General features: G+C 38.6%; 1 protein-coding gene and 65 non-coding genes across 67 annotated transcripts in view; all 66 read right to left on the reverse strand.

Annotated features, from left to right (window-relative positions):
* LOC149067118 (guanylate cyclase 32E-like) overlaps window positions 1–18,353 on the reverse strand; it is a 294,881-nt gene that overhangs the window by 151,677 nt on the left and 124,851 nt on the right. The window lies entirely within an intron of this gene.
* TRNAY-GUA (transfer RNA tyrosine (anticodon GUA)) lies at window positions 45–132 on the reverse strand. Its single transcript is given in 2 exon segments — window positions 45–80; window positions 96–132. It is a non-coding gene; the product is annotated as a tRNA-Tyr (tRNA).
* TRNAY-GUA (transfer RNA tyrosine (anticodon GUA)) lies at window positions 261–348 on the reverse strand. Its single transcript is given in 2 exon segments — window positions 261–296; window positions 312–348. It is a non-coding gene; the product is annotated as a tRNA-Tyr (tRNA).
* TRNAY-GUA (transfer RNA tyrosine (anticodon GUA)) lies at window positions 480–567 on the reverse strand. Its single transcript is given in 2 exon segments — window positions 480–515; window positions 531–567. It is a non-coding gene; the product is annotated as a tRNA-Tyr (tRNA).
* On the reverse strand, window positions 699–786 carry TRNAY-GUA (transfer RNA tyrosine (anticodon GUA)). Its single transcript is given in 2 exon segments — window positions 699–734; window positions 750–786. It is a non-coding gene; the product is annotated as a tRNA-Tyr (tRNA).
* TRNAY-GUA (transfer RNA tyrosine (anticodon GUA)) lies at window positions 919–1,006 on the reverse strand. The gene is given in 2 exon segments: window positions 919–954; window positions 970–1,006. It is a non-coding gene; the product is annotated as a tRNA-Tyr (tRNA).
* On the reverse strand, window positions 1,139–1,226 carry TRNAY-GUA (transfer RNA tyrosine (anticodon GUA)). The gene is given in 2 exon segments: window positions 1,139–1,174; window positions 1,190–1,226. It is a non-coding gene; the product is annotated as a tRNA-Tyr (tRNA).
* On the reverse strand, window positions 1,358–1,445 carry TRNAY-GUA (transfer RNA tyrosine (anticodon GUA)). Its single transcript is given in 2 exon segments — window positions 1,358–1,393; window positions 1,409–1,445. It is a non-coding gene; the product is annotated as a tRNA-Tyr (tRNA).
* Window positions 1,578–1,665, reverse strand: TRNAY-GUA (transfer RNA tyrosine (anticodon GUA)). Its single transcript is given in 2 exon segments — window positions 1,578–1,613; window positions 1,629–1,665. It is a non-coding gene; the product is annotated as a tRNA-Tyr (tRNA).
* Window positions 2,017–2,104, reverse strand: TRNAY-GUA (transfer RNA tyrosine (anticodon GUA)). The gene is given in 2 exon segments: window positions 2,017–2,052; window positions 2,068–2,104. It is a non-coding gene; the product is annotated as a tRNA-Tyr (tRNA).
* On the reverse strand, window positions 2,453–2,540 carry TRNAY-GUA (transfer RNA tyrosine (anticodon GUA)). Its single transcript is given in 2 exon segments — window positions 2,453–2,488; window positions 2,504–2,540. It is a non-coding gene; the product is annotated as a tRNA-Tyr (tRNA).
* TRNAY-GUA (transfer RNA tyrosine (anticodon GUA)) lies at window positions 2,670–2,757 on the reverse strand. Its single transcript is given in 2 exon segments — window positions 2,670–2,705; window positions 2,721–2,757. It is a non-coding gene; the product is annotated as a tRNA-Tyr (tRNA).
* On the reverse strand, window positions 2,891–2,978 carry TRNAY-GUA (transfer RNA tyrosine (anticodon GUA)). Its single transcript is given in 2 exon segments — window positions 2,891–2,926; window positions 2,942–2,978. It is a non-coding gene; the product is annotated as a tRNA-Tyr (tRNA).
* TRNAY-GUA (transfer RNA tyrosine (anticodon GUA)) lies at window positions 3,113–3,200 on the reverse strand. The gene is given in 2 exon segments: window positions 3,113–3,148; window positions 3,164–3,200. It is a non-coding gene; the product is annotated as a tRNA-Tyr (tRNA).
* TRNAY-GUA (transfer RNA tyrosine (anticodon GUA)) lies at window positions 3,553–3,640 on the reverse strand. The gene is given in 2 exon segments: window positions 3,553–3,588; window positions 3,604–3,640. It is a non-coding gene; the product is annotated as a tRNA-Tyr (tRNA).
* TRNAY-GUA (transfer RNA tyrosine (anticodon GUA)) lies at window positions 3,772–3,859 on the reverse strand. Its single transcript is given in 2 exon segments — window positions 3,772–3,807; window positions 3,823–3,859. It is a non-coding gene; the product is annotated as a tRNA-Tyr (tRNA).
* Window positions 3,989–4,076, reverse strand: TRNAY-GUA (transfer RNA tyrosine (anticodon GUA)). The gene is given in 2 exon segments: window positions 3,989–4,024; window positions 4,040–4,076. It is a non-coding gene; the product is annotated as a tRNA-Tyr (tRNA).
* Window positions 4,645–4,732, reverse strand: TRNAY-GUA (transfer RNA tyrosine (anticodon GUA)). The gene is given in 2 exon segments: window positions 4,645–4,680; window positions 4,696–4,732. It is a non-coding gene; the product is annotated as a tRNA-Tyr (tRNA).
* TRNAY-GUA (transfer RNA tyrosine (anticodon GUA)) lies at window positions 4,862–4,949 on the reverse strand. The gene is given in 2 exon segments: window positions 4,862–4,897; window positions 4,913–4,949. It is a non-coding gene; the product is annotated as a tRNA-Tyr (tRNA).
* TRNAY-GUA (transfer RNA tyrosine (anticodon GUA)) lies at window positions 5,083–5,170 on the reverse strand. The gene is given in 2 exon segments: window positions 5,083–5,118; window positions 5,134–5,170. It is a non-coding gene; the product is annotated as a tRNA-Tyr (tRNA).
* TRNAY-GUA (transfer RNA tyrosine (anticodon GUA)) lies at window positions 5,306–5,393 on the reverse strand. Its single transcript is given in 2 exon segments — window positions 5,306–5,341; window positions 5,357–5,393. It is a non-coding gene; the product is annotated as a tRNA-Tyr (tRNA).
* On the reverse strand, window positions 5,966–6,053 carry TRNAY-GUA (transfer RNA tyrosine (anticodon GUA)). Its single transcript is given in 2 exon segments — window positions 5,966–6,001; window positions 6,017–6,053. It is a non-coding gene; the product is annotated as a tRNA-Tyr (tRNA).
* Window positions 6,184–6,271, reverse strand: TRNAY-GUA (transfer RNA tyrosine (anticodon GUA)). The gene is given in 2 exon segments: window positions 6,184–6,219; window positions 6,235–6,271. It is a non-coding gene; the product is annotated as a tRNA-Tyr (tRNA).
* TRNAY-GUA (transfer RNA tyrosine (anticodon GUA)) lies at window positions 6,621–6,708 on the reverse strand. Its single transcript is given in 2 exon segments — window positions 6,621–6,656; window positions 6,672–6,708. It is a non-coding gene; the product is annotated as a tRNA-Tyr (tRNA).
* On the reverse strand, window positions 6,837–6,924 carry TRNAY-GUA (transfer RNA tyrosine (anticodon GUA)). The gene is given in 2 exon segments: window positions 6,837–6,872; window positions 6,888–6,924. It is a non-coding gene; the product is annotated as a tRNA-Tyr (tRNA).
* TRNAY-GUA (transfer RNA tyrosine (anticodon GUA)) lies at window positions 7,052–7,139 on the reverse strand. Its single transcript is given in 2 exon segments — window positions 7,052–7,087; window positions 7,103–7,139. It is a non-coding gene; the product is annotated as a tRNA-Tyr (tRNA).
* On the reverse strand, window positions 7,489–7,576 carry TRNAY-GUA (transfer RNA tyrosine (anticodon GUA)). The gene is given in 2 exon segments: window positions 7,489–7,524; window positions 7,540–7,576. It is a non-coding gene; the product is annotated as a tRNA-Tyr (tRNA).
* Window positions 7,707–7,794, reverse strand: TRNAY-GUA (transfer RNA tyrosine (anticodon GUA)). The gene is given in 2 exon segments: window positions 7,707–7,742; window positions 7,758–7,794. It is a non-coding gene; the product is annotated as a tRNA-Tyr (tRNA).
* Window positions 7,927–8,014, reverse strand: TRNAY-GUA (transfer RNA tyrosine (anticodon GUA)). Its single transcript is given in 2 exon segments — window positions 7,927–7,962; window positions 7,978–8,014. It is a non-coding gene; the product is annotated as a tRNA-Tyr (tRNA).
* Window positions 8,585–8,672, reverse strand: TRNAY-GUA (transfer RNA tyrosine (anticodon GUA)). Its single transcript is given in 2 exon segments — window positions 8,585–8,620; window positions 8,636–8,672. It is a non-coding gene; the product is annotated as a tRNA-Tyr (tRNA).
* TRNAY-GUA (transfer RNA tyrosine (anticodon GUA)) lies at window positions 8,811–8,898 on the reverse strand. Its single transcript is given in 2 exon segments — window positions 8,811–8,846; window positions 8,862–8,898. It is a non-coding gene; the product is annotated as a tRNA-Tyr (tRNA).
* On the reverse strand, window positions 9,255–9,342 carry TRNAY-GUA (transfer RNA tyrosine (anticodon GUA)). The gene is given in 2 exon segments: window positions 9,255–9,290; window positions 9,306–9,342. It is a non-coding gene; the product is annotated as a tRNA-Tyr (tRNA).
* Window positions 9,476–9,563, reverse strand: TRNAY-GUA (transfer RNA tyrosine (anticodon GUA)). The gene is given in 2 exon segments: window positions 9,476–9,511; window positions 9,527–9,563. It is a non-coding gene; the product is annotated as a tRNA-Tyr (tRNA).
* TRNAY-GUA (transfer RNA tyrosine (anticodon GUA)) lies at window positions 9,694–9,781 on the reverse strand. Its single transcript is given in 2 exon segments — window positions 9,694–9,729; window positions 9,745–9,781. It is a non-coding gene; the product is annotated as a tRNA-Tyr (tRNA).
* TRNAY-GUA (transfer RNA tyrosine (anticodon GUA)) lies at window positions 9,914–10,001 on the reverse strand. Its single transcript is given in 2 exon segments — window positions 9,914–9,949; window positions 9,965–10,001. It is a non-coding gene; the product is annotated as a tRNA-Tyr (tRNA).
* Window positions 10,130–10,217, reverse strand: TRNAY-GUA (transfer RNA tyrosine (anticodon GUA)). The gene is given in 2 exon segments: window positions 10,130–10,165; window positions 10,181–10,217. It is a non-coding gene; the product is annotated as a tRNA-Tyr (tRNA).
* TRNAY-GUA (transfer RNA tyrosine (anticodon GUA)) lies at window positions 10,349–10,436 on the reverse strand. Its single transcript is given in 2 exon segments — window positions 10,349–10,384; window positions 10,400–10,436. It is a non-coding gene; the product is annotated as a tRNA-Tyr (tRNA).
* Window positions 10,568–10,655, reverse strand: TRNAY-GUA (transfer RNA tyrosine (anticodon GUA)). The gene is given in 2 exon segments: window positions 10,568–10,603; window positions 10,619–10,655. It is a non-coding gene; the product is annotated as a tRNA-Tyr (tRNA).
* TRNAY-GUA (transfer RNA tyrosine (anticodon GUA)) lies at window positions 11,008–11,095 on the reverse strand. The gene is given in 2 exon segments: window positions 11,008–11,043; window positions 11,059–11,095. It is a non-coding gene; the product is annotated as a tRNA-Tyr (tRNA).
* Window positions 11,227–11,314, reverse strand: TRNAY-GUA (transfer RNA tyrosine (anticodon GUA)). The gene is given in 2 exon segments: window positions 11,227–11,262; window positions 11,278–11,314. It is a non-coding gene; the product is annotated as a tRNA-Tyr (tRNA).
* Window positions 11,446–11,533, reverse strand: TRNAY-GUA (transfer RNA tyrosine (anticodon GUA)). The gene is given in 2 exon segments: window positions 11,446–11,481; window positions 11,497–11,533. It is a non-coding gene; the product is annotated as a tRNA-Tyr (tRNA).
* On the reverse strand, window positions 11,664–11,751 carry TRNAY-GUA (transfer RNA tyrosine (anticodon GUA)). The gene is given in 2 exon segments: window positions 11,664–11,699; window positions 11,715–11,751. It is a non-coding gene; the product is annotated as a tRNA-Tyr (tRNA).
* TRNAY-GUA (transfer RNA tyrosine (anticodon GUA)) lies at window positions 11,884–11,971 on the reverse strand. The gene is given in 2 exon segments: window positions 11,884–11,919; window positions 11,935–11,971. It is a non-coding gene; the product is annotated as a tRNA-Tyr (tRNA).
* On the reverse strand, window positions 12,319–12,406 carry TRNAY-GUA (transfer RNA tyrosine (anticodon GUA)). Its single transcript is given in 2 exon segments — window positions 12,319–12,354; window positions 12,370–12,406. It is a non-coding gene; the product is annotated as a tRNA-Tyr (tRNA).
* On the reverse strand, window positions 12,540–12,627 carry TRNAY-GUA (transfer RNA tyrosine (anticodon GUA)). The gene is given in 2 exon segments: window positions 12,540–12,575; window positions 12,591–12,627. It is a non-coding gene; the product is annotated as a tRNA-Tyr (tRNA).
* Window positions 12,758–12,846, reverse strand: TRNAY-GUA (transfer RNA tyrosine (anticodon GUA)). The gene is given in 2 exon segments: window positions 12,758–12,794; window positions 12,810–12,846. It is a non-coding gene; the product is annotated as a tRNA-Tyr (tRNA).
* TRNAY-GUA (transfer RNA tyrosine (anticodon GUA)) lies at window positions 12,977–13,064 on the reverse strand. Its single transcript is given in 2 exon segments — window positions 12,977–13,012; window positions 13,028–13,064. It is a non-coding gene; the product is annotated as a tRNA-Tyr (tRNA).
* Window positions 13,197–13,284, reverse strand: TRNAY-GUA (transfer RNA tyrosine (anticodon GUA)). The gene is given in 2 exon segments: window positions 13,197–13,232; window positions 13,248–13,284. It is a non-coding gene; the product is annotated as a tRNA-Tyr (tRNA).
* TRNAY-GUA (transfer RNA tyrosine (anticodon GUA)) lies at window positions 13,631–13,718 on the reverse strand. The gene is given in 2 exon segments: window positions 13,631–13,666; window positions 13,682–13,718. It is a non-coding gene; the product is annotated as a tRNA-Tyr (tRNA).
* Window positions 13,852–13,939, reverse strand: TRNAY-GUA (transfer RNA tyrosine (anticodon GUA)). Its single transcript is given in 2 exon segments — window positions 13,852–13,887; window positions 13,903–13,939. It is a non-coding gene; the product is annotated as a tRNA-Tyr (tRNA).
* Window positions 14,512–14,599, reverse strand: TRNAY-GUA (transfer RNA tyrosine (anticodon GUA)). The gene is given in 2 exon segments: window positions 14,512–14,547; window positions 14,563–14,599. It is a non-coding gene; the product is annotated as a tRNA-Tyr (tRNA).
* TRNAY-GUA (transfer RNA tyrosine (anticodon GUA)) lies at window positions 14,730–14,817 on the reverse strand. Its single transcript is given in 2 exon segments — window positions 14,730–14,765; window positions 14,781–14,817. It is a non-coding gene; the product is annotated as a tRNA-Tyr (tRNA).
* TRNAY-GUA (transfer RNA tyrosine (anticodon GUA)) lies at window positions 14,950–15,037 on the reverse strand. Its single transcript is given in 2 exon segments — window positions 14,950–14,985; window positions 15,001–15,037. It is a non-coding gene; the product is annotated as a tRNA-Tyr (tRNA).
* Window positions 15,166–15,253, reverse strand: TRNAY-GUA (transfer RNA tyrosine (anticodon GUA)). Its single transcript is given in 2 exon segments — window positions 15,166–15,201; window positions 15,217–15,253. It is a non-coding gene; the product is annotated as a tRNA-Tyr (tRNA).
* On the reverse strand, window positions 15,386–15,473 carry TRNAY-GUA (transfer RNA tyrosine (anticodon GUA)). Its single transcript is given in 2 exon segments — window positions 15,386–15,421; window positions 15,437–15,473. It is a non-coding gene; the product is annotated as a tRNA-Tyr (tRNA).
* Window positions 15,606–15,693, reverse strand: TRNAY-GUA (transfer RNA tyrosine (anticodon GUA)). Its single transcript is given in 2 exon segments — window positions 15,606–15,641; window positions 15,657–15,693. It is a non-coding gene; the product is annotated as a tRNA-Tyr (tRNA).
* TRNAY-GUA (transfer RNA tyrosine (anticodon GUA)) lies at window positions 15,825–15,912 on the reverse strand. Its single transcript is given in 2 exon segments — window positions 15,825–15,860; window positions 15,876–15,912. It is a non-coding gene; the product is annotated as a tRNA-Tyr (tRNA).
* TRNAY-GUA (transfer RNA tyrosine (anticodon GUA)) lies at window positions 16,044–16,131 on the reverse strand. The gene is given in 2 exon segments: window positions 16,044–16,079; window positions 16,095–16,131. It is a non-coding gene; the product is annotated as a tRNA-Tyr (tRNA).
* On the reverse strand, window positions 16,262–16,349 carry TRNAY-GUA (transfer RNA tyrosine (anticodon GUA)). The gene is given in 2 exon segments: window positions 16,262–16,297; window positions 16,313–16,349. It is a non-coding gene; the product is annotated as a tRNA-Tyr (tRNA).
* TRNAY-GUA (transfer RNA tyrosine (anticodon GUA)) lies at window positions 16,483–16,570 on the reverse strand. Its single transcript is given in 2 exon segments — window positions 16,483–16,518; window positions 16,534–16,570. It is a non-coding gene; the product is annotated as a tRNA-Tyr (tRNA).
* On the reverse strand, window positions 16,918–17,005 carry TRNAY-GUA (transfer RNA tyrosine (anticodon GUA)). Its single transcript is given in 2 exon segments — window positions 16,918–16,953; window positions 16,969–17,005. It is a non-coding gene; the product is annotated as a tRNA-Tyr (tRNA).
* TRNAY-GUA (transfer RNA tyrosine (anticodon GUA)) lies at window positions 17,139–17,226 on the reverse strand. The gene is given in 2 exon segments: window positions 17,139–17,174; window positions 17,190–17,226. It is a non-coding gene; the product is annotated as a tRNA-Tyr (tRNA).
* TRNAY-GUA (transfer RNA tyrosine (anticodon GUA)) lies at window positions 17,357–17,445 on the reverse strand. Its single transcript is given in 2 exon segments — window positions 17,357–17,393; window positions 17,409–17,445. It is a non-coding gene; the product is annotated as a tRNA-Tyr (tRNA).
* TRNAY-GUA (transfer RNA tyrosine (anticodon GUA)) lies at window positions 17,577–17,664 on the reverse strand. Its single transcript is given in 2 exon segments — window positions 17,577–17,612; window positions 17,628–17,664. It is a non-coding gene; the product is annotated as a tRNA-Tyr (tRNA).
* Window positions 18,018–18,105, reverse strand: TRNAY-GUA (transfer RNA tyrosine (anticodon GUA)). The gene is given in 2 exon segments: window positions 18,018–18,053; window positions 18,069–18,105. It is a non-coding gene; the product is annotated as a tRNA-Tyr (tRNA).
* Window positions 18,236–18,323, reverse strand: TRNAY-GUA (transfer RNA tyrosine (anticodon GUA)). Its single transcript is given in 2 exon segments — window positions 18,236–18,271; window positions 18,287–18,323. It is a non-coding gene; the product is annotated as a tRNA-Tyr (tRNA).

Genomic DNA, 18,353 nt, shown 5'->3' on the forward strand with positions numbered 1-18,353 from the left:
AACTAACATTCAACTCTGTCTGTAAAAAAAAAAAAAAAACCATTTCCGTCGAGCCGGATTCGAACCAGCGACCTATGGTTATCTGATATTTGCGTCTACAGTCCACCGCTCTACCAACTGAGCTATCGACGGTCGGTTAAATTGCACAGTAGATATGGATGATTTTAGAATGGATAATCGCTTTTTTTCAACAAAATGAAACATGACGTTTTCATGTGAGAACTAACATTCAACTCTTTCTGTAAAAAAAAAAAAACATTTCCGTCGAGCCGGATTCGAACCAGCGACCTATGGATATCTGATATTTGCGTCTACAGCCCACCGCTCTACCAACTGAGCTATCGGCGGTCGGTTAAGTTGCACAGTAGATATGGATGATTTTAGAATGGATAATCGCTTTTTTTCAACACACTGAAACACGACGTTTTCATGTGAGAACTAACATTCAACTCTTTCTGTAAAAAAAAAAAAAAACCATTTCCGTCCAGCCGGATTCGAACCAGCGACCTATGGATATCTGATATTTGCGTCTACAGTCCACCGCTCTACCAACAGAGCTATCGACGGTCGGTTAAATTGCACAGTAGATATGGATGATTTTTAGAATGGATAATCGCTTTTTTTCAACAAAATGAAACATGACGTTTTCATGTGAGAACTAACATTCAACTCTTTCTGTAAAAAAAAAAAAAAACATTTCCGTCGAGCCGGATTCGAACCAGCGACCTATGGATATCTGATATTTGCGTCTACAGCCCACCGCTCTACCAACTGAGATATCGACGGTCGGTTAAATTGCACAGTAGATATGGATGATTTTAGAATGGATAATCGCTTTTTTTCAACAAAATGAAACATGACGTTTTCATGTGAGAACTAACATTCAACTCTTTCTGTAAAAAAAAAAAAAAAAACATTTCCGTCGAGCCGGATTCGAACCAGCGACCTATGGATATCTGATATTTGCGTCTACAGCCCACCGCTCTACCAACTGAGCTATCGGCGGTCGGTTAAATTGCACAGTAGATATGAATGATTTTTAGAATGGATAATCGCTTTTTTTCAACAAAATGAAACATGACGTTTTCATGTGAGAACTAACATTCAACTCTTTCTGTAAAAAAAAAAAAAAACCATTTCCGTCCAGCCGGATTCGAACCAGCGACCTATGGATATCTGATATTTGCGTCTACAGTCCACCGATCTACCAACTGAGCTATCGACGGTCGGTTAAATTGCACAGTAGATATGGAAGATTTTAGAATGTATAATCGCTTTTTTTCAACAAAATGAAACATGACGTTTTCATGTGAGAACTAACATTCAACTCTTTCTGTAAAAAAAAAAAAAAACCATATCCATCGAGCCGGATTCGAACCAGCGACCTATGGATATCTGATATTTGCGTCTACAGTCCACCGCTCTACCAACTGAGCTATCGACGGTCGGATAAATTGCACAGTAGATATGGATGATTTTAGAATGGATAATCGCTTTTTTTCAACAAAATGAAACATGACGTTTTCATGTGAGAAATAACATTCAACTCTTTCTGTAAAAAAAAAAAAAAAACCATTTCCGTCGAGCCGGATTCGAACCAGCGACCTATGGATATCTGATATTTGCGTCTACAGCCCACCGCTCTACCAACTGAGCTACCGGCGGTCGGTTGAATTGCACAGTAGATATGAATGATTTTTAGAATGGATAATCGCTTTTTTTCAACAAAATGAAACATGACGTTTTCATGTGAGAACTAACATTCAACTCTTTCTGTAAAAAAAAAAAAACCATTTCCGTCGAGCCGGAATCGAACCAGCGACCTATGGATATCTGATATTTGCGTCTACAGCCCACCGCTGTACCAACTGAGCTATCGGCGCCCGGTTAAATTGCACAGTAGATATGAATGATTTTTAGAATGGATAATCGCTTTTTTTCAACAAAATGAAACATGACGTTTTCATGTGAGAACTAACATTCAACTCTTTCTGTAAAAAAAAAAAAAAAACCATTTCCGTCGAGCCGGATTCGAACCAGCGACCTATGGATATCTGATATTTGCGTCTACAGCCCACCGCTCTACCAACTGAGCTATCGGCGCCCGGTTAAATTGCACAGTAGATATGGATGATTTTAGAATGGATAATCGCTTTTTTTCAACAAAATGAAACATGACGTTTTCATGTGAGAACTAACATTCAACACTTTCTGTAAAAAAAAAAAAAACATTTCCGTCGAACCGGATTCGAACCAGCGACCTATGGATATCTGATATTTGCGTCTACAGCCCATCGCTCTACCAACTGAGCTATCGGCGCCCGGTTAAATTGCACAGTAGATATGAATGTTTTTTAGAATGGATAATCGCTTTTTTTCAACAACATGAACCATGACGTTTTCATGTGAGAACTAACATTCAACTCTTTCTGTAAAAAAAAAAAAAAACATTTCCGTCGAGCCGGATTCGAACCAGCGACCTACGGATATCTGATATTTGCGTCTACAGCCCACCGCTCTACCAACTGAGATATCGACGGTCGGATAAATTGCACAGTAGATATGAATGATTTTTAGAATGTATAATCGCTTTTTTTCAACAAAATGAAACGACGTTTTCATGTGAGAACTAACATTCAACTCTTTCTGTAAAAAAAAAAAAAACCACTTCCGTCTAGCCGGATTCGAACCAGCGACCTATGGATATCTGATATTTGCGTCTACAGCCCACCGCTCTACCAACTGAGCTATCGACGGTCGGTTAAATCGCACAGTAGATATGGATGATTTTAGAATGGATAATCGCTTTTTTTGAACAGAATGAAGCATGACGTTTTCATGTGAGAACTAACATTCACCTCTTTCTGTAAAAAAAAAAAAAAAAACCATTTCCGTCGAGCCGGATTCGAACCAGCGACCTATGGATATCTGATATTTGCGTCTACAGTCCACCGCTCTACCAACTGAGCTATCGACGGTCGGTTAAATTGCACAGTAGATATGGATGATTTTAGAATGGATAATCGCTTTTTTTCAACAAAATGAAGCATGACGTTTTCATGTGAGAACTAACATTCAACTCTTTCTGTAAAAAAAAAAAAAAAAAACCATTTCCGTCGAGCCGGATTCGAACCAGCGACCTATGGATATCTGATATTTGCGTCTACAGTCCACCGCTCTACCAACTGAGATATCGACGGTCGGATAAATTGCACAGTAGATATGGATGATTTTAGAATGGATAATCGCTTTTTTTCAACAAAATGAAACATGACGTTTTCATGTGAGAACTAACATTCAACTCTTTCTGTAAAAAAAAAAAAAAAAACATTTCCGTCGAGCCGGATTCGAACCAGCGACCTATGTATATCTGATATTTGCGTCTACAGCCCACCGCTCTACCAACTGAACTACCGGCGGTCGGTTAAATAGCACAGTAGATATGAATGATTTTTAGAATGGATAATCGCTTTTTTTTAACAAAATGAAACATGACGTTTTCATGTGAGAACTAACATTCAACTCTTTCTGTAAAAAAAAAAAAAAAACATTTCCGTCGAGCCGGATTCGAACCAGCGACCTATGGATATCTGATATTTGCGTCTACAGCCCACCGCTCTACCAACTGAGCTATCGGCGCCCGGTTAAATGGCACAATAGATATGAATGTTTTTTAGAATGGATATTCGCTTTTTTTCAACAAAATGAAACATGACGTTTTCATGTGAGAACTAACATTCAACTCTTTCTGTAAAAAAAAAAAAACACATTTCCGTCGAGCCGGATTCGAACCAGCGACCTATGGATATCTGATATTTGCGTCTACAGTCCACCGCTCTACCAACTGAGATATCGACGGTCGGTTAATTTGCACAGTAGATATGGATGATTTTAGAATGGATATTCGCTTTTTTTCAACAAAATGAAACATGACGTTTTCATGTGAGAACTAACATTCAACTCTTTCTGTAAAAAAAAAAAAACCATTTCCGTCGAGCCGGATTCGAACCAGCGACCTATGGATATCTGATATTTGCGTCTACAGTCCACCGCGCTACCAACTGAGCTATCGACGGTCGGATAAATTGCACAGTAGATATGGATGATTTTAGAATGGATAATCGCTTTTTTTCAACAAAATGAAACATGACGTTTTCATGTGAGAACTAACATTCAACTCTTTCTGTAAAAAAAAAAAAAAAACCATTTCCGTCGAGCCGGATTCGAACCAGCGACCTATGGTTATCTGATATTTGCGTCTACAGCCCACCGCTCTACCAACTGAGCTATCGGCGCCCGGTTAAATTGCACAGTAGATATGGATGATTTTAGAATGGATAATCGCTTTTTTTCAACAAAATGAAACATGACGTTTTCATGTGAGAACTAACATTCAACACTTTCTGTAAAAAAAAAAAAAACATTTCCGTCGAACCGGATTCGAACCAGCGACCTATGGATATCTGATATTTGCGTCTACAGCCCACCGCTCTACCAACTGAGCTATCGGCGCCCGGTTAAATTGCACAGTAGATATGAATGTTTTTTAGAATGGATAATCGCTTTTTTTCAACAACATGAACCATGACGTTTTCATGTGAGAACTAACATTCAACTCTTTCTGTAAAAAAAAAAAAAAACATTTCCGTCGAGCCGGATTCGAACCAGCGACCTACGGATATCTGATATTTGCGTCTACAGCCCACCGCTCTACCAACTGAGATATCGACGGTCGGATAAATTGCACAGTAGATATGAATGATTTTTAGAATGTATAATCGCTTTTTTTCAACAAAATGAAACGACGTTTTCATGTGAGAACTAACATTCAACTCTTTCTGTAAAAAAAAAAAAAACCACTTCCGTCTAGCCGGATTCGAACCAGCGACCTATGGATATCTGATATTTGCGTCTACAGCCCACCGCTCTACCAACTGAGCTATCGACGGTCGGTTAAATCGCACAGTAGATATGGATGATTTTAGAATGGATAATCGCTTTTTTTGAACACAATGAAGCATGACGTTTTCATGTGAGAACTAACATTCACCTCTTTCTGTAAAAAAAAAAAAAAAAACCATTTCCGTCGAGCCGGATTCGAACCAGCGACCTATGGATATCTGATATTTGCGTCTACAGTCCACCGCTCTACCAACTGAGCTATCGACGGTCGGTTAAATTGCACAGTAGATATGGATGATTTTAGAATGGATAATCGCTTTTTTTCAACAAAATGAAGCATGACGTTTTCATGTGAGAACTAACATTCAACTCTTTCTGTAAAAAAAAAAAAAAAAAAACCATTTCCGTCGAGCCGGATTCGAACCAGCGACCTATGGATATCTGATATTTGCGTCTACAGTCCACCGCTCTACCAACTGAGCTATCGACGGTCGGTTAGATTGCACAGTAGATATGGATGATTTTAGAATGGATAATCGCTTTTTTTCAACAAAATGAAGCATGACGTTTTCATGTGAGAACTAACATTCAACTCTTTCTGTAAAAAAAAAAAAAAAAAAAACATTTCCGTCGAGCCGAATTCGAACCAGCGACCTATGGATATCTGATATTTGCGTCTACAGTCCACCGCTCTACCAACTGATCTATCGACCGTCGGTTAAATTGCACAGTAGATATGGATGATTTTAGAATGGATAATCGCTTTTTTTCAACAAAATGAAGCATGACGTTTTCATGTGAGAACTAACATTCAACTCTTTCTGTAAAAAAAAAAAAAAAAACCATTTCCGTCGAGCCGGATTCGAGCCAGCGACCTATGGATATCTGATATTTGCGTCTACAGCCCACCGCTCTACCAACTCAGCTATCGGCGGTCGGGGAAATTGCGCAGTAGATATGAATGATTTTTAGAATGGATAATCGCTTTTTTTCAACAAAATGAAACATGACGTTTTCATGTGAGAACTAACATTCAACTCATTCTGTGAAAAAAAAAACCATTTCCGTCGAGCCGGATTCGAACCAGCGACCTATGGATATCTGATATTTGCGTCTACAGTCCACCGCTCTACCAACTGAGCTATCGACGGTCGGTTAAATTGCACAGTAGATATGAATGATTTTTAGAATGGATAATCGCTTTTTTTCAACAAAATGAAACATGACGTTTTCATGTGAGAACTAACATTCAAATCTTTCTGTAAAAAAAAAAAAACCATTTCCGTCGAGCCGGATTCGAACCAGCGACCTATGGATATCTGATATTTGCGTCTACAGTCCACCGCTCTACCAACTGAGCTATCGACGGTCGGATAAATTGCACAGTAGATGTGGATGATTTTAGAATGGATAATCGCTTTTTTTCAACAAAATGAAACATGACGTTTTCATGTGAGAACTAACATTCAAATCTGTCTGTAAAAAAAAAAAAAACCATTTCCGTCGAGCCGGATTCGAACCAGCGACCTATGGTTATCTGATATTTGCGTCAACAGTCCACCGCTATACCAACTGAGCTATCGACGGTCGGTTAAATTGCACAGTAGATATGGATGATTTTAGAATGGATAATCGCTTTTTTTCAACAAAATGAAACATGACGTTTTCATGTGAGAACTAACATTCAACCCTTTCTGTAAAAAAAAAAAAAAACCATTTCCGTCGAGCCGGATTCGAACCAGCGACCTATGGATATCTGATATTTGCGTCTACAGTCCACCGCTCTACCAATTGAGCTATCGACGGTCGGTTAAATTGCACAGTAGATATGGATGATTTTAGAATGGATAATCGCTTTTTTTCAACAAAATGAAACGACGTTTTCATGTGAGAACTAACATTCAACTCTTTCTGTAAAAAAAAAAAAAAACATTTCCGTCGAGCCGGATTCGAACCAGCGACCTATGGATATCTGATATTTGCGTCTACAGCCCACCGCTCTACCAACTGAGCTATCGGCGGTCGGTTAAATTGCACAGTAGATATGAATGATTTTTAGAATGGATAATCGCTTTTTTTCAACAAAATGAAACGACGTTTTCATGTGAGAACTAACATTCAACTCTTTCTGTAAAAAAAAAAAAACATTTCCGTCGAGCCGGATTCGAACCAGCGACCTATGGATATCTGATATTTGCGTCTACAATCCACCGCTCTACCAACTGAGCTACCGGCGCCCGGTTAAATGGCACAATAGATATGAATGTTTTTTAGAATGGATAATCGCTTTTTTTCAACAAAATGAAACATGACGTTTTCATGTGAGAACTAACATTCAACCCTTTCTGTAAAAAAAAAAAAAAACCATTTCCGTCGAGCCGGATTCGAACCAGCGACCTATGGATATCTGATATTTGCGTCTACAGCCCACCGCTCTACCAACTCAGCTATCGGCGGTCGGGGAAATTGCGCAGTAGATATGAATGATTTTTAGAATGGATAATCGCTTTTTTTCAACAAAATGAAACATGACGTTTTCATGTGAGAACTAACATTCAACTCATTCTGTGAAAAAAAAAAACCATTTCCGTCGAGCCGGATTCGAACCAGCGACCTATGGATATCTGATATTTGCGTCTACAGTCCACCGCTCTACCAACTGAGCTATCGACGGTCGGTTAAATTGCACAGTAGATATGAATGATTTTTAGAATGGATAATCGCTTTTTTTCAACAAAATGAAACATGACGTTTTCATGTGAGAACTAACATTCAACTCTTTCTGTAAAAAAAAAAAAACCATTTTCGTCGAGCCGGATTCGAACCAGCGACCTATGGATATCTGATATTTGCGTCTACAGCCCACCGCTCTACCAACTGAGCTATCGGCGCCCGGTTAAATTGCACAGTAGATATGAATGATTTTTAGAATGGATAATCGCTTTTTTTCAACAAAATGAAACATGACGTTTTCATGTGAGAACTAACATTCAACTCTTTCTGTAAAAAAAAAAAAAAACCTTTTCCGTCGACCCGGATTCGAACCAGCGACCTATGGATATCTGATATTTGCGTCTACAGTCCACCGCTCTACCAATTGAGCTATCGACGGTCGGTTAAATTGCACAGTAGATATGGATGATTTTAGAATGGATAATCGCTTTTTTTCAACACTGAAACATGACGTTTTCATGTGAGAACTAACATTCAACTCTTTCTGTAAAAAAAAAAAAAACCATTTCCGTCTAGCCGGATTCGAACCAGCGACCTATGGATATCTGATATTTGCGTCTACAGCCCACCGATCTACCAACTGAGCTATCGGCGGTCGGTTAAATTGCACAGTAGATATGAATGATTTTTAGAATGGATAATCGCTTTTTTTCAACAAAATGAAAAATGACGTTTTCATGTGAGAACTAACATTCAACTCTTTCTGTAAAAAAAAAAAAAAACCATTTCCGTCTAGCCGGATTCGAACCAGCGACCTATGGATATCTGATATTTGCGTCTACAGCCCACCGCTCTACCAACTGAGCTATCGACAGTCGGTTAAATTGCACAGTAGATATGGATGATTTTAGAATGGATAATCGCTTTTTTTGAACAAAATGAAGCATGACGTTTTCATGTGAGAACTAACATTCACCTCTTTCTGTAAAAAAAAAAAAAAAAAACCATTTCCGTCGAGCCGGATTCGAACCAGCGACCTATGGATACCTGATATTTGGGTCTACAGTCCACCGCTCTACCAACTGAGCTATCGACGGTCGGTTAAATTGCACAGTAGATATGGATGATTTTAGAATGGATAATCGCTTTTTTTCAACAAAATGAAGCATGACGTTTTCATGTGAGAACTAACATTCAACTCTTTCTGTAAAAAAAAAAAAAAAAAAAAAACCATTTCCGTCGAGCCGGATTCGAACCAGCGACCTATGGATATCTGATATTTGCGTCTACAGTCCACCGCTCTACCAACTGAGCTATCGACGGTCGGTTAAATTGCACAGTAGATATGGATGATTTTAGAATGGATAATCGCTTTTTTTCAACAAAATGAAGCATGACGTTTTCATGTGAGAACTAACATTCAACTCTTTCTGTAAAAAAAAAAAAAAAAAAACCATATCCTTCGAGCCGGATTCGAACCAGCGACCTATGGATATCTGATATTTGCGTCTACAGTCCACCGCTCTACCAACTGATCTATCGACCGTCGGTTAAATTGCACAGTAGATATGGATGATTTTAGAATTTATAATCGCTTTTTTTCAACAAAATGAAGCATGACGTTTTCATGTGAGAACTAACATTCAACTCTTTCTGTAAAAAAAAAAAAAAAAACCATTTCCGTCGAGCCGGATTCGAACCAGCGACCTATGGATATCTGATATTTGCGTCTACAGTCCACCGCTCTACCAACTGAGCTATCGACGGTCGGTTAAATTGCACAGTAGATATGGATGATTTTAGAATGGATAATCGCTTTTTTTCAACAAAATGAAGCATGACGTTTTCATGTGAGAACTAACATTCAACTCTTTCTGTAAAAAAAAAAAAAAAAACCATTTCCGTCGAGCCGGATTCGAACCAGCGACCTATGGATATCTGATATTTGCGTCTACAGTCCACCGCTCTACCAATTGAGCTATCGACGGTCGGTTAAATTGCACAGTAGATATGGATGATTTTAGAATGGATAATCGCTTTTTTTCAACACACTGAAACACGACGTTTTCATGTGAGAACTAACATTCAACTCTTTCTGTAAAAAAAAAAAAAACCATTTCCGTCGAGCCGGATTCGAACCAGCGACCTATGGATATCTGATATTTGCGTCTACAGCCCACCGCTCTACCAACTGAGCTATCGACGGTCGGTTAAATTGCAGAGTAGATATGGATGATTTTAGAATGGATAATCGCTTTTTTTCAACAAAATGAAACATGACGTTTTCATGTGAGAACTAACATTCAACTCTGTCTGTAAAAAAAAAAAAAAAACCATTTCTGTCGAGCCGGATTCGAACCAGCGACCTATGGTTATCTGATATTTGCGTCTACAGTCCACCGCTCTACCAACTGAGCTATCGACGGTCGGTTAAATTGCACAGTAGATATGGATGATTTTAGAATGGATAATCGCTTTTTTTCAACAAAATGAAACATGACGTTTTCATGTGAGAACTAACATTCAACTCTTTCTGTAAAAAAAAAAAAACATTTCCGTCGAGCCGGATTCGAACCAGCGACCTATGGATATCTGATATTTGCGTCTACAGCCCACCGCTCTACCAACTGAGCTATCGGCGGTCGGTTAAATTGCACAGTAGATATGGATGATTTTAGAATGGATAATCGCTTTTTTTCAACACACTGAAACACGACGTTTTCATGTGAGAACTAACATTCAACTCTTTCTGTAAAAAAAAAAAAAAACCATTTCCGTCCAGCCGGATTCGAACCAGCGACCTACGGATATCTGATATTTGCGTCTACAGTCCACCGCTCTACCAACTGAGCTATCGACGGTCGGTTAAATTGCACAGTAGATATGGATGATTTTTAGAATGGATAATCGCTTTTTTTCAACAAAATGAAACATGACGTTTTCATGTGAGAACTAACATTCAACTCTTTCTGTAAAAAAAAAAAAAAACATTTCCGTCGAGCCGGATTCGAACCAGCGACCTATGGATATCTGATATTTGCGTCTACAGCCCACCGCTCTACCAACTGAGATATCGACGGTCGGTTAAATTGCACAGTAGATATGGATGATTTTAGAATGGATAATCGCTTTTTTTCAACAAAATGAAACATGACGTTTTCATGTGAGAACTAACATTCAACTCTTTCTGTAAAAAAAAAAAAAAAAACATTTCCGTCTAGCCGGATTCGAACCAGCGACCTATGGATATCTGATATTTGCGTCTACAGCCCACCGCTCTACCAACTGAGCTATCGGCGGTCGGTTAAATTGCACAGTAGATATGAATGATTTTTAGAATGGATAATCGCTTTTTTTCAACAAAATGAAACATGACGTTTTCATGTGAGAACTAACATTCAACTCTTTCTGTAAAAAAAAAAAAAAACCATTTCCGTCCAGCCGGATTCGAACCAGCGACCTATGGATATCTGATATTTGCGTCTACAGTCCACCGATCTACCAACTGAGCTATCGACGGTCGGTTAAATTGCACAGTAGATATGGAAGATTTTAGAATGTATAATCGCTTTTTTTCAACAAAATGAAACATGACGTTTTCATGTGAGAACTAACATTCAACTCTTTCTGTAAAAAAAAAAAAAAACCATATCCATCGAGCCGGATTCGAACCAGCGACCTATGGATATCTGATATTTGCGTCTACAGTCCACCGCTCTACCAACTGAGCTATCGACGGTCGGATAAATTGCACAGTAGATATGGATGATTTTAGAATGGATAACCGCTTTTTTTCAACAAAATGAAACATGACGTTTTCATGTGAGAAATAACATTCAACTCTTTCTGTAAAAAAAAAAAAAAACCATTTCCGTCGAGCCGGATTCGAACCAGCGACCTATGGATATCTGATATTTGCGTCTACAGCCCACCGCTCTACCAACTGAGCTACCGGCGGTCGGTTGAATTGCACAGTAGATATGAATGATTTTTAGAATGGATAATCGCTTTTTTTCAACAAAATGAAACATGACGTTTTCATGTGAGAACTAACATTCAACTCTTTCTGTAAAAAAAAAAAAACCATTTCCGTCGAGCCGGAATCGAACCAGCGACCTATGGATATCTGATATTTGCGTCTACAGCCCACCGCTCTACCAACTGAGCTATCGGCGCCCGGTTAAATTGCACAGTAGATATGAATGATTTTTAGAATGGATAATCGCTTTTTTTCAACAAAATGAAACATGACGTTTTCATGTGAGAACTAACATTCAACTCTTTCTGTAAAAAAAAAAAAAAACCATTTCCGTCGAGCCGGATTCGAACCAGCGACCTATGGATATCTGATATTTGCGTCTACAGTCCACCGCTCTACCAATTGAGCTATCGACGGTCGGTTAAATTGCACAGTAGATATGGATGATTTTAGAATGGATAATCGCTTTTTTTCAACACTGAAACACGACGTTTTCATGTGAGAACTAACATTCAACTCTTTCTGTAAAAAAAAAAAAAAACCATTTCCGTCTAGCCGGATTCGAACCAGCGACCTACGGATATCTGATATTTGCGTCTACAGCCCACCGATCTACCAACTGAGCTATCGGCGGTCGGTTAAATTGCACAGTAGATATGAATGATTTTTAGAATGGATAATCGCTTTTTTTCAACAAAATGAAACATGACGTTTTCATGTGAGAACTAACATTCAACTCTTTCTGTAAAAAAAAAAAAACCATTTCCGTCGAGCCGGATTCGAACCAGCGACCTATGGATATCTGATATTTGCGTCTACAGCCCACCGCTCTACCAACTGAGATATCGACGGTCGGTTAAATTGCACAGTAGATATGGATGATTTTAGAATGGATAATCGCTTTTTTTCAACAAAATGAAACATGACGTTTTCATGTGAGAACTAACATTCAACTCTTTCTGTAAAAAAAAAAAAAAAAAACATTTCCGTCGAGCCGGATTCGAACCAGCGACCTATGGATATCTGATATTTGCGTCTACAGCCCACCGCTCTACCAACTGAGCTATCGGCGGTCGGTTAAATTGCACAGTAGATATGAATGATTTTTAGAATGGATAATCGCTTTTTTTCAACAAAATGAAACATGACGTTTTCATGTGAGAACTAACATTCAACTCTTTCTGTAAAAAAAAAAAAACCATTTCCGTCGAGCCGGAATTCGAACCAGCGACCTATGGATATCTGATATTTGCGTCTACAGTCCACCGATCTACCAACTGAGCTATCGACGGTCGGTTAAATTGCACAGTAGATATGGAAGATTTTAGAATGTATAATCGCTTTTTTTCAACAAAATGAAACATGACGTTTTCATGTGAGAACTAACATTCAACTCTTTCTGTAAAAAAAAAAAAAACCATTTCCGTCGAGCCGGATTCGAACCAGCGACCTATGGATATCTGATATTTGCGTCTACAGTCCACCGCTCTACCAACTGAGATATCGACGGTCGGATAAATTGCACAGTAGATATGGATGATTTTAGAATGGATAATCGCTTTTTTTCAACAAAATGAAACATGACGTTTTCATGTGAGAACTAACATTCAACTCTTTCTGTAAAAAAAAAAAAAAAACCATTTCCGTCGAGCCGGATTCGAACCAGCGACCTATGGATATCTGATATTTGCGTCTACAGTCCACCGCTCTACCAATTGAGCTATCGACGGTCGGTTAAATTGCACAGTAGATATGGATGATTTTAGAATGGATAATCGCTTTTTTTCAACACTGAAACACGACGTTTTCATGTGAGAACTAACATTCAACTCTTTCTGTAAAAAAAAAAAAAAACCATTTCCGTCTAGCCGGATTCGAACCAGCGACCTACGGATATCTGATATTTGCGTCTACAGCCCACCGATCTACCAACTGAGCTATCGGCGGTCGGTTAAATTGCACAGTAGATATGAATGATTTTTAGAATGGATAATCGCTTTTTTTCAACAAAATGAAACATGACGTTTTCATGTGAGAACTAACATTCAACTCTTTCTGTAAAAAAAAAAAACCATTTCCGTCGAGCCGGATTCGAACCAGCGACCTATGGATATCTGATATTTGCGTCTACAGCCCACCGCTCTACCAACTGAGATATCGACGGTCGGTTAAATTGCACAGTAGATATGGATGATTTTAGAATGGATAATCGCTTTTTTTCAACAAAATGAAACATGACGTTTTCATGTGAGAACTAACATTCAACTCTTTCTGTAAAAAAAAAAAAAAAAAACATTTCCGTCGAGCCGGATTCGAACCAGCGACCTATGGATATCTGATATTTGCGTCTACAGCCCACCGCTCTACCAACTGAGCTATCGGCGGTCGGTTAAATTGCACAGTAGATATGAATGATTTTTAGAATGGATAATCGCTTTTTTTCAACAAAATGAAACATGACGTTTTCATGTGAGAACTAACATTCAACTCTTTCTGTAAAAAAAAAAAAACCATTTCCGTCGAGCCGGAATTCGAACCAGCGACCTATGGATATCTGATATTTGCGTCTACAGTCCACCGATCTACCAACTGAGCTATCGAAGGTCGGTTAAATTGCACAGTAGATATGGAAGATTTTAGAATGTATAATCGCTTTTTTTCAACAAAATGAAACATGACGTTTTCATGTGAGAACTAACATTCAACTCTTTCTGTAAAAAAAAAAAAAAAAACATTTCCGTCGAGCCGGATTCGAACCAGCGACCTATGTATATCTGATATTTGCGTCTACAGCCCACCGCTCTACCAACTGAACTACCGGCGGTCGGTTAAATTGCACAGTAGATATGGATGATTTTAGAATGGATAATCGCTTTTTTTCAACAAAATGAAGCATGACGTTTTCATGTGAGAACTAACATTCAACTCTTTCTGTAAAAAAAAAAAAAAAAACCATTTCCGTCGAGCCGGATTCGAACCAGCGACCTATGGATATCTGATATTTGCGTCTACAGTCCACCGCTCTACCAATTGAGCTATCGACGGTCGGTTAAATTGCACAGTAGATATGGATGATTTTAGAATGGATAATCGCTTTTTTTCAACACACTGAAACACGACGTTTTCATGTGAGAACTAACATTCAACTCTTTCTGTAAAAAAAAAAAAAACCATTTCCGTCGAGCCGGATTCGAACCAGCGACCTATGGATATCTGATATTTGCGTCTACAGCCCACCGCTCTACCAACTGAGCTATCGACGGTCGGTTAAATTGCAGAGTAGATATGGATGATTTTAGAATGGATAATCGCTTTTTTTCAACAAAATGAAACATGACGTTTTCATGTGAGAACTAACATTCAACTCTGTCTGTAAAAAAAAAAAAAAAACCATTTCCGTCGAGCCGGATTCGAACCAGCGACCTATGGTTATCTGATATTTGCGTCTACAGTCCACCGCTCTACCAACTGAGCTATCGACGGTCGGTTAAATTGCACAGTAGATATGGATGATTTTAGAATGGATAATCGCTTTTTTTCAACAAAATGAAACATGACGTTTTCATGTGAGAACTAACATTCAACTCTTTCTGTAAAAAAAAAAAAACATTTCCGTCGAGCCGGATTCGAACCAGCGACCTATGGATATCTGATATTTGCGTCTACAGCCCACCGCTCTACCAACTGAGCTATCGGCGGTCGGTTAAATTGCACAGTAGATATGGATGATTTTAGAATGGATAATCGCTTTTTTTCAACACACTGAAACACGACGTTTTCATGTGAGAACTAACATTCAACTCTTTCTGTAAAAAAAAAAAAAAAAACATTTCCGTCGAGCCGGATTCGAACCAGCGACCTATGGATATCTGATATTTGCGTCTACAGCCCACCGCTCTACCAACTGAGCTATCGGCGGTCGGTTAAATTGCACAGTAGATATGAATGATTTTTAGAATGGATAATCGCTTTTTTTCAACAAAATGAAACATGACGTTTTCATGTGAGAACTAACATTCAACTCTTTCTGTAAAAAAAAAAAAAAACCATTTCCGTCCAGCCGGATTCGAACCAGCGACCTATGGATATCTGATATTTGCGTCTACAGTCCACCGATCTACCAACTGAGCTATCGACGGTCGGTTAAATTGCACAGTAGATATGGAAGATTTTAGAATGTATAATCGCTTTTTTTCAACAAAATGAAACATGACGTTTTCATGTGAGAACTAACATTCAACTCTTTCTGTAAAAAAAAAAAAAAACCATATCCATCGAGCCGGATTCGAACCAGCGACCTATGGATATCTGATATTTGCGTCTACAGTCCACCGCTCTACCAACTGAGCTATCGACGGTCGGATAAATTGCACAGTAGATATGGATGATTTTAGAATGGATAACCGCTTTTTTTCAACAAAATGAAACATGACGTTTTCATGTGAGAAATAACATTCAACTCTTTCTGTAAAAAAAAAAAAAAACCATTTCCGTCGAGCCGGATTCGAACCAGCGACCTATGGATATCTGATATTTGCGTCTACAGCCCACCGCTCTACCAACTGAGCTACCGGCGGTCGGTTGAATTGCACAGTAGATATGAATGATTTTTAGAATGGATAATCGCTTTTTTTCAACAAAATGAAACATGACGTTTTCATGTGAGAACTAACATTCAACTCTTTCTGTAAAAAAAAAAAAACCATTTCCGTCGAGCCGGAATCGAACCAGCGACCTATGGATATCTGATATTTGCGTCTACAGCCCACCGCTCTACCAACTGAGCTATCGGCGCCCGGTTAAATTGCACAGTAGATATGAATGATTTTTAGAATGGATAATCGCTTTTTTTCAACAAAATGAAACATGACGTTTTCATGTGAGAACTAACATTCAACTCTTTCTGTAAAAAAAAAAAAAAAACCATTTCCGTCGAGCCGGATTCGAACCAGCGACCTATGGATATCTGATATTTGCGTCTACAGTCCACCGCTCTACCAATTGAGCTATCGACGGTCGGTTAAATTGCACAGTAGATATGGATGATTTTAGAATGGATAATCGCTTTTTTTCAACACTGAAACACGACGTTTTCATGTGAGAACTAACATTCAACTCTTTCTGTAAAAAAAAAAAAAAACCATTTCCGTCTAGCCGGATTCGAACCAGCGACCTACGGATATCTGATATTTGCGTCTACAGCCCACCGATCTACCAACTGAGCTATCGGCGGTCGGTTAAATCGCACAGTAGATATGAATGATTTTTAGAATGGATAATCGCTTTTTTTCAACAAAATGAAACATGACGTTTTCATGTGAGAACTAACATTCAACTCTTTCTGTAAAAAAAAAAAAACCATTTCCGTCGAGCCGGATTCGAACCAGCGACCTATGGATATCTGATATTTGCGTCTACAGCCCACCGCTCTACCAACTGAGATATCGACGGTCGGTTAAATTGCACAGTAGATATGGATGATTTTAGAATGGATAATCGCTTTTTTTCAACACAATGAAACATGACGTTTTCATGTGAGAACTAACATTCAACTCTTTCTGTAAAAAAAAAAAAAAAAAACATTTCCGTCGAGCTGGATTCGAACCAGCGACCTATGGATATCTGATATTTGCGTCTACAGCCCACCGCTCTACCAACTGAGCTATCGGCGGTCGGTTAAATTGCACAGTAGATATGAATGATTTTTAGAATGGATAATCGCTTTTTTTCAACAAAATGAAACATGACGTTTTCATGTGAGAACTAACATTCAACTCTTTCTGTAAAAAAAAAAAAACCATTTCCGTCGAGCCGGAATTCGAACCAGCGACCTATGGATATCTGATATTTGCGTCTACAGTCCACCGATCTACCAACTGAGCTATCGACGGTCGGTTAAATTGCACAGTAGATATGGAAGATTTTAGAATGTATAATCGCTTTTTTTCAACAAAATGAAACATGACGTTTTCATGTGAGAACTAACATTCAACTCTTTCTGTAAAAAAAAAAAAAAACCATTTCCGTCGAGCCGGATTCGAACCAGCGACCTATGGATATCTGATATTTGCGTCTACAGTCCACCGCTCTACCAACTGAGATATCGACGGTCGGATAAATTGCACAGTAGATATGGATGATTTTAGAATGGATAATCGCTTTTTTTCAACAAAATGAAACATGACGTTTTCATGTGAGAACTAACATTCAACTCTTTCTGTAAAAAAAAAAAAAAAAACATTTCCGTCGAGCCGGATTCGAACCAGCGACCTATGTATATCTGATATTTGCGTCTACAGCCCACCGCTCTACCAACTGAACTACCGGCGGTCGGTTAAATTGCACAGTAGATATGGATGATTTTAGAATGGATAATCGCTTTTTTTCAACAAAATGAAGCATGACGTTTTCATGTGAGAACTAACATTCAACTCTTTCTGTAAAAAAAAAAAAAAAAACCATTTCCGTCGAGCCGGATTCGAACCAGCGACCTATGGATATCTGATATTTGCGTCTACAGTCCACCGCTCTACCAATTGAGCTATCGACGGTCGGTTAAATTGCACAGTAGATATGGATGATTTTAGAATGGATAATCGCTTTTTTTCAACACACTGAAACACGACGTTTTCATGTGAGAACTAACATTCAACTCTTTCTGTAAAAAAAAAAAAAACCATTTCCGTCGAGCCGGATTCGAACCAGCGACCTATGGTTATCTGATATTTGCGTCTACAGTCCACCGCTCTACCAACTGAGCTATCGACGGTCGGTTAAATTGCACAGTAGATATGGATGA

This window comes from Pholcus phalangioides, unplaced genomic scaffold, assembly GCF_987345545.1.
Source record: "Pholcus phalangioides strain wild (caught in Gottingen) unplaced genomic scaffold, Ppha-v1.0 ptg000031l_1, whole genome shotgun sequence".
In the NCBI taxonomy this organism is placed as follows: domain Eukaryota; kingdom Metazoa; phylum Arthropoda; class Arachnida; order Araneae; family Pholcidae; genus Pholcus; species Pholcus phalangioides.